Source organism: Cucurbita moschata, unplaced genomic scaffold (genome assembly GCF_002738365.1).
Source record: "Cucurbita moschata cultivar Rifu unplaced genomic scaffold, Cmos_1.0 Cmo_Scf00109, whole genome shotgun sequence".
Lineage (NCBI taxonomy): Eukaryota > Viridiplantae > Streptophyta > Magnoliopsida > Cucurbitales > Cucurbitaceae > Cucurbita > Cucurbita moschata.
Genome location: NW_019268625.1, coordinates 40,311 through 49,612, shown reverse-complemented (window position 1 = coordinate 49,612; position 9,302 = coordinate 40,311). Strand labels below are relative to the sequence as shown.

General features: G+C 35.4%; 1 non-coding gene across 1 annotated transcript; it reads left to right on the top strand.

Moving 5' to 3' along the window:
* Positions 1-5,582: 5,582 nt before the first annotated feature.
* On the top strand, positions 5,583-5,654 carry TRNAP-AGG. Its single transcript has one exon. It is a non-coding gene; the product is annotated as a tRNA-Pro (tRNA).
* The last annotated feature ends 3,648 nt before the right edge of the window (positions 5,655-9,302 follow it).

Here is a 9,302-nt window from a genome sequence, read left to right as displayed (position 1 = left end):
AAACTAGAATTAGATAATGAGATCCAAGATTGAGAAACAAGATTTGGAATCTTTTTCTAAATTGAGTCACTTCACAATCAAACTTGATCAAGGCTTGATTGAATGACTCAGATCAATCTAACACAAGAATTGCATGAAACTTAGAAATGACAAAGATAGGCTCAGATTTCTATAAGGGGGATCGTCTCAACTTGAGAGATCAATTTCATTGATCACAAATATGCTTTTACATAATAATTTGTGAGTATTTATAGTCTCCCAATAAAAGAAGTTAGTGGCGGTGATTTAATCTCGATCCCTTTAAATCTACAGAGAAGACGAAGTCAATTTGAGCATTACAAACTTTATGAAATTAAAATAATAAATAAAGTTTTCAACCACTCATGAAATGATGCCTGCAACTCCATCCACTACTTCAACCGTCCAAATATTTACTTTTGAATCTCCAAATGGTCTTGACTCAAACGAATCAGCTTGTAATACATGAAATGATGGTTGAACCTAGCCTATCCAATTTTGTAGATGAAGTATGAATGCTTGTTGAATCATCTTGGTCGTGGGTTATGTAATAGGTCTAGTTAGAACACCGTGATTCTTATCATCATCCCCCTCTTCAAAAGGATTCGTCCTCGAATAAGAAAAATCATCACCTACATCAAAAGGACTCAACTCAGCAACATTGAAAGTAGAATGTTCACCGTGATTCTTATCATCATCCCCCTCTTCAGGATTCGTCCTCGAATCAGAAAAATCATCACCTACATCAAAAGGACTCAACTTAGCACCATTGAAAGTAGAATGTATTGACGATTCTACCAGAACATCAATCTTATTGTTCCATGCAATAAAATGAGTCATTTTACTAAATATCTTATAGAGCATTTATAGTCAAATAAACAATTCTTAAAGAGCATTTATAGTCAAATAAACAATTCTTAAAGAGCATTTATAGTCAAATAAAGAATTAGGAATCCACCTATCTTTATATCTACAGACCCACTCCCACTCCAAATTCAGCTATCCACGCTAACATTAAAATAAAAATTCATCCGTTAATCCCATTTTACATAAACTACATAAATACAAATGGAGTAACATGAGATAGAAGTAAATACATGAGATAGAAGTAAACATAGTAATAAAAAGAAACTACATAAACTTAAAAGGAAGTTAATCCCATTTTACAATATAAATATTGTTCAATTGTAGCAGAAGTAGTTTTGAAAACTAGCCACTCGAGATCAATCTATGTTTGGAAAACTAAAATAAAGAAAAATAAATAAATAAAAATATTTTTCAAAAACTTAGTTTGGTGTGAAATTTTGCTTAAAATTCAAATATTTTCATTTTTTTTAATTTTTTTTTATAAAAGGATAAAACACATAATTTTGAAAAAAAAAAAACAAAATAGTTATCAAATGGGCCTAATTTTTAACATATCTATCCCAAAGGGATGCACGGGCTCTAGTGGCAATGCTGCTTCAACTATGTGATAGACCATGTAAAGTTAACATGACAATAATAGTAGGTTCTAAAGCACAAAAATATGTGGATAAATTTCATATATTGAGGTTGGATAAATTTCATATATTGAGGTGCGGAAAACATATACACACGGGCAACTAAAAATGATAGAACCACTATAAGGGCATTTGGTCAAGTGGTATGATTTTTTTTTTTTTTTACAAATTAGGTGGAATGAACAAACAAAAATAATGAGTTTAAAATTACCAAACAAAATATCAATTTTCAAATGGAATGAAGACATAAGACCATTCGAAAAAAGAAAAGGACAAAAGAAAAATATTAAATACATTTTCAACTAATGCATTTGGTTGAGAGATATTATGGCCAATATAAGAAAAATATGGCATTAACTAATTTTCATGGACACATATGGATCCTTAGCATAGTAAAATGACTATTATTATTAGTATCAAACCAATAACAATTCAAATCAGCTAAATCTTCCAATTGATAATTAGGCCAGAGAAAGAACTTGAATTTATTTTTATATCTATCAACATGTTTGCAACTTTTATCTAGAACTTGATCACAAGTTTTTCTTATTTGCATTGTAAAATTATGTATTTCTATGGATATCATTTCTATTTCTAGAATTGAAACAAAAACATGTAGATAAATTTCCAATATTGAGGCGCATAAAAGATATGGACCAGCAACTAAAAATGATAGATCCACTACAAGGCATTTGGTCTAGTGGTATGATTCTCGCTTCGGGTGCGAGAGGTCTTGAGTTTGATTCTCAAAATGCCCCAATAATTATATCAAATTGAAGCATGCTTAGATGGATATTTGGAAAGAAAAAAAAAGAGGAAGCTATATTTAATTATAATTTACAAGTCTTTATAACATGTTAATTGAAGAGAGCCAACAAAGAAAATTTGTGTATGTATGATTCTCTTCAAATCTTGGAAACTATGAGGATTCCTCTCCTTTCTTGACATAAAGAATTACTTTTTTGGGACATGGACCATAAACAGTCATCTACTCTTACTCCTACTCCCTTCTCTAAGAATCAACATAGCATAATCATTCCATTAAGGTCGAGGTAGTTTTGTAAAAGAAGATGAGGGTACCACTTTCTATTGCAGAATTTCTATGTGAATAGAGAATGAACCATATTCTTGGGAGATAATATAGAGCCTCGAGCCTAACATCAAAGGCATTACACAAATTTTTCTAAGATATTTTTTCTAGGAACTCTTTGTTATGTTGTCCGCTGAAGGTTTCAGGAAAGGGACACAGATTCTCGATTGCACTGATCTCCCAATAGAAGTTTTACCTAGGTCATCTATCGTCACACCCCTTTTAAGGAAGATGCGCCCAAATAACCAGTGAACAATAACATTTAAAGAAGTTTCAGAGAGTGAGAAGAGGATTGTGATTGAAGTTGCCCTAAGTAAAACTTCTTTAAATGTCTTAGCCAATCATGACCTCATAATGAGGAGTTTCCTCGACAACAATAACATATGGACAACAAATGTCTTAGTCAATTGTGACGGTCATGATTGCTCAAGGCGTGTCGCCCAAATAATCGGTAAACAATAACATTGCCCAAATAACCGCCTTGGACAACAAATCGTTTACAAGAATGGCTAAGACATGCAACATGCAACCGCAGGCAACACGCTTTGGGCAATCATGACTATTACATCTGCCCCCACACAATTTATTGGATGAGGCTGACTTTAGGTCTCTCGATGCGCTTCCAGCTGATCTCATAATGAGGAGTCTCTTCCAACCTACTAGGTGCTGTTGAAAATCACTTCTCGGTTTGTTGAGTCTTCATGTCTTCTCTGTTCGTGTCTTTCCTACTTTCTTCACTTGAAAATTTTTCTTATTTGTATGACGTCATACCACCTGCTTCTTTTTTATGTCTTCTTGGTCGAAATAATAACGTTTCAAGTTACTAACATGGACAACAAGGTTAGTCCGCATCCATAAGAGCAATTGGATTCTATATGATGTCTTCATAATCTTATGGATAACTTTAACTAGTCCATAGTATTTTCACACCAGTTTTTGGTTCTTGTTGCTTTGAACTCGAAGTTTAACTGAACTTAACTTATATGAACTCTTTATTTTTCTTGAAATTATTGTGGTTGACCCTTCTGACTGACCCTTCTCTTCATCCGTCTAGATGATATTTCTGTGTGAACATGTGTTGCTTCAGTGGTTTGTTTCTGTCTCCCTTCTTCAGTATCTGACCTTGTTTTTGTCTCTTCTTGTGGGGATAAATCCATTATCTGACCTTGTTTTGCGTCGTGGTGTTCATGTAGTGGCAACAAGGTTTCTATTGAGGTTGGCTCACTCGAGCTCCCCTTTTCAATTACAACAGTAGCAGCAAGCGTAGATTCATCATGGCTATGATTCTTTCTCAACTGTAGTATCGACATCATTTTCAACCCTATTGGTTGATGGATGTTTTTCTGAATGATCATCGGGTTAGACTCCATTATTACTAGACATTTCGCTAGGGGCATGTAAATGACTTTGTGTTTCAGCAGGATGTTCATTCCTGACACGACGTCAAAGTCATCCATTTCAACTATCACTAAACAATTTACCTAGTCCAAGCCTCCAGCTTGATTAGAGTTCTCATTGTGACTTGTAAGACAAGCAAAGCTTCCAATTTGACGGCGTTCTTCTTTCCTGTATCTTGATGCCAAAGGATGTTAAAATATTTTGCATCGGTCTCCATCATGAGTTGTGGGTGGCTCTAGAGTTGACAATGGTGTTCCTTACTACTTTGTGCTTTACCAAAACCTCAACATACATAATATATATATATATATTCATTTAACTATAACACATATGGTCCATGAAAGAATTGTAACTCTTATGCTCATTAATATTATAATGGCTACTACTTAAATTATAACCTAAAGTTGGAAATTGATGTCCAATTAGCCAACCCTAAATTTGTAATCATTGTGGAGTGATTGAAATTACAATGGAAGTAATTTAAACTCTTAGTACCTTAAAGGAAGTTGGTCTCTTCTAATAAAACACGAAGTTCTCTTTAATATCATTAATACAATTATGCTAGACATGAAACTAAAACTGCGTTCAATTTAACTCCATTTTAATGTCATCTTGAATGACGTGTAGGATATATTCTTGATTTACCTTGATATTTCATATTAGTTAAGCTTTTTGCAAAATCACAATTAGACGACAACAAAGATGAACTTGGGTTTGTTTATTATTTTAAAGAAAATTTATTTCTCCATTTTATTCCTAATAACTCTTGCAACTAAATTCATATTATGCTAAGAAAAATGTTTTACTCGCAAGAAGTAAAATATGCAACTTTAACTAAAATTTTATCTAAACAAATTTTATTGCCATACAACATAAATGACAATTATAGCCTTCAAACAAAAACTAGAGTAGTTGTGGTGAACGGGATAGAAACTCTAGTGTTCATCCATAATATACAACCACTACCTAAATTATGACCTAAAATTTTGAAAACATAAATTATAGTTGAAAATTACATAAAACAATCCCCTAAATCCAAGAACTCGTGTTCAATTAGTAAATCCTAAAGATAGTAGCTAACATAGAGTAATTGAAGCTCCACATGAAGTAATTTAAAGTTCCAGTTACTTAACTAAAGTTTATCTCGTCTTTAATGAAGCATGAGTTGCACTTAAGTTCATGAAATGTTTATAGACTCCAACTCTTAGTACTATTAATGCAATTATATTTCATATGAGTTTGTCATAAATCAAACTATGGTACATTCAATACAACTTCATTTTCTTGTCATACGAAGCAAAATAGAAGAATTAAATCAAACAAACTGATGAACTGAGTCGAATAAATCCAACCCAACCCAAACTGATTAGTTTGATTCATTTCTTGGGTTGTAGTTTATTCGATAACACTTGCATATTAGAACAATTCAATATTACATGCCTTACTTACAAGTAAAATACTAGATCATAACTTTTTGTTTTATAGTCCAACAACCGCTCAAGAAAATAGATTTCAAACTTGAGAGAAAAAAATATATTGAGTAGGAGTTAAAAATGTTGCATTATTTTCAGAAAGGGCATTTGGTCTAGTGGTATGATTCTCGCTTAGGGTGCGAGAGGTCCCGAGTTCAATTCTCGGAATGCCCCTATGTTCATTTCTCAAAAAACCAGCCTTAGAGAAAGCAATTCAGCAGGAACCTAGTGTATATTATCATTTCATGATAATGCTCTATGTCTCAAATGGAACTATCAAACTAAAACTTATACTAGAATAATAATTGCTCATGGATTTCATTAACAAATGAAATAATGATGATAAATTCCATAAACAACTTAATATATAGCCAATAATAAGGGCATTTTGTCCAGTGGTATGATTCTTCCCTTGGGTGCAAGAGGTCTCAAGTTCGATTCTTGAAATGCCCCCCCAAAAGAAAAAAAAAAAGACAATTTTGAAAGAAAAAATAAATAAATAAAATGATTTAGTTATCAATGGGGCCTAACCCAAAGGAGGCATGAAAAATATATAGACTAGCAACTAAGAATTTTAGATCTACTATAAAGGCATTTGGTCTAAGTGGTATGATTATCGTTTTGGGTGTGAGAGGTCTCAAGTTCGATTCTCAAAATACCCCTAACAATATTATATCAAAATGAATTATGCAAGATAATATGATTTAAAATATGGTTTTTAAACATTGAACCAAGAAGACGAGAATAGAGAATGAAACATATTCTTGGAAGAATAAAGATGGTATGGAGCCGGACTTCAAAAAGAGCATTACACAAATTGTTCTATTGTATTCTTTCTAGGATCTTTTCAGTCAAATAGGTCATCTATTGTCACAATCCTTTTAAAGAAGATGCGCCGAAATAACCGATGAAGAAGTTTCAGAGAGCTATAGGTTCGAATCCTGTCACCTTGATGTGGTATTCTCAGGGGCCGAAGTGCAAAGCCCCATAGTCTATCTGTGGTCAGGAAGGCAGGCATGTTGTCCACTGTCGTCACAAAGGTCATAAGAAAGATGCGCCGAAATAACCGATAAAAAGTTTCAGAGAGCCATAGGTTCGAATCCTGTCACCTTGATGTGGTATTCTCAGGGGCCAAAGTGCAAAGACCCATAGCCTATCCGTGGTCAGGAGGGCAGGCGAACCGCGCACACTGAAAAAAAGAAAGAAGATCTCCTTTTCTATCACACGTAGAATTGTCATTCTTTTGTCTTTTGAAACCCCTTACCTTATCAATCATCAGGCAGGTTTTTGGTATCATATATCGAGATAATTATTATGAAAAAGCTATTCCACTAGTGTGACTTAGAAAACCTTTCTTTGTGGTATCGGTCATGCAATTTGAAAAGCCTGAAGTCATCATAGCCTCTCCACCGGTTCCAAAGACTCCTTCGGCATCAATGTGCTCCAATAAAAGAGATCAGACCCTTTCCTGAACTAGAATCGGGCACAAAACGCCGAGGAGAAAGTCAAAAGCAAGCTCTTTTCGCATATACGCAATCTCGAAACCCAATTAACTCACGGACTATCTCCTCAATCCTGGCGAGTATGAGTGCTTGGTAAGAGAGAATGTTGAATGAGAAAGAACATTCGCAACTACCAAAGTGCACTAAACCTAGTAGAGATCTTTGACCTAACGATAATGGAACTTCAAGCCCATTTAATCAATCCTCTTTGTACCTTATTGTTGACCGAATCGGATGCACGCCAGACCGAATCGGAAGATCAGATCCGAAGTTTACGAATCGAAGAGAAAGTGGATCTGAGTTCTACACGCTTTCATTTTCAAAAGCTTCGCTTGCCTACGGTACTTTATTCATGATGTGCAACAATACGGTCATCTCTCAGCCGTGTATAGAGAATTCCTTGATCATTTTCTTGGCGGATAACACAAATCAAATCGCTTCCCTGACCGCCCATCTTATGAGTCCATTCTTGTCTTATTGGTTTGTTGTACTATTCTATACGTCTCTCGATTGATAGAAAAACGTTCGGGAGCTGGGAGGGCCTATCGTGAGGGAACTTTCCTTTTCACGGTAGGCAACGGTAAAGCGGGAGCTGCATATGTCCACGGTGATCAAGGCAGAGCGACTCCTTCTTTAAAAGATGTTGGTTTTATCGAAATTGTTAGATTCGCTTTCGTTAAAGAAAAAATAGGAGCTCTTGGTTTGGCCGATGTCGATTCCTATGGCAATGCGGACTCGACTCAAGATGAGGATTCCGCTTTTCATACTGCTGCTATGAGCCGAAAGAGCTGGTACGCTATTTCGCTAAACGAAAGGAAAAAGCACATACGCGTTGACCTTATTACAAGGGGCGGGGGCCAGCCAAAGAAGGTCAGTCGGACTAGGTTAGGACCCTTGATCCGGTTCAGCTAGGTTCTTCCATGCGAGAATGGACGCATATCGGTATCCTCTTTAGGATCGGTTGCTTCTTCTTTTTGTTTATACATTTGGAGAAACCTGCTAAGCCCGCCTTTCTTATCAGGTGTGATTCAATCTTTCAGCTCAAACTTTCCTATTGTCCAATGAAAAAGGTAGGAGTACGACTACCTTTTCCTTTTCTTTCCTGAGCCAAGGGATCATTCAGTTTCTACCAAAAAGTTTGCTATCTATTAGTTGCCGTAATTGAATGTATTTCTCATTTCATGTTAGCCCCTCCAAGAGCTTCCTAGTAGGTAGTAGACGAAACCTTGATCTTTTATCAGACTTATAACATTGCCTGGTGAGCTTGCCGTTGAGGGTTGGCCTTACAGGAGATCGAGCAGCCTTTCTTTTCCTACTTGGTATGCTTTCCTGCTTATCGTGCAACTAGCCAACTAGCCAAATAAACCCGACTGTGAACATGTCATTTTGCTATTTGTAGAATTCAACTAGCTCAGGCTGAGCCGCATGACATCTATTTGTGGTAGGCGACATAAAACTAATCGTGTGATTTATCTCTTTTGGTGGGGTTAAACCCAATATCTGACCTTCTTGTTTTGAGTCGTGGTGTTCATGTAGTGGCAATAAAGTTTTTGTTGAGGTTGGCACACTTGAGCTCCCCCTTTTCAAATACAACAATGGCAGCAAGGGTAGATTCATCTTGGCTAAGATTCTTTCTAAACTGTACTATCGTCATCATTTTCACTCCTTTTGGTTGATGGATGTTTGTCTGAATGATCGTTGGGTTAGACTCCGTTACTACTATGCATTTTGCTAGGGGCATGTAAATGACTTTGTGTTCTAGCAGGATGTCAATCCCTGACTATTTGGGCTCTAGAATGTTGGATATGAAGGCTGACTATTTCTAGTAAAAATCTGATAGAGATATATACTAAATAATTATATAGAGTAGGTGGTCACATATAGTGAAGCTATATATAATAAACTGAAATCATATGTATACCCATTAGTCAGTGGTTTCTAAATGTACATTTCTCATTCTCCATATCCTCTCTTTGCATACCTGAAGTCATTAATACAAAACCATTAGTCAATATTTCTTCTTACATTTTCTCTATCATGTTCTTTGTGTTCATTTAGATTAAGTGTGTGCGTTGTTGTGTAATTCTAATAACTGGTATCAGAGCGAGGAGAGATTCACCACGATCTGTGAAGATGAAAAGTTTAAAGACTGGAATTGAAAAGTTTGATGGATTCGATATTAGTTTCTAGAAAATGCAGATTGAAGATTATCTATACGAGAAAGATATTCAGGAACCCATTTTGGGGGTGAAGCTGGATACCATGACCACGGAGGAGTGGAAGCTCAAGGATTGTCATGCCGTAGGGTTAATGATATGTG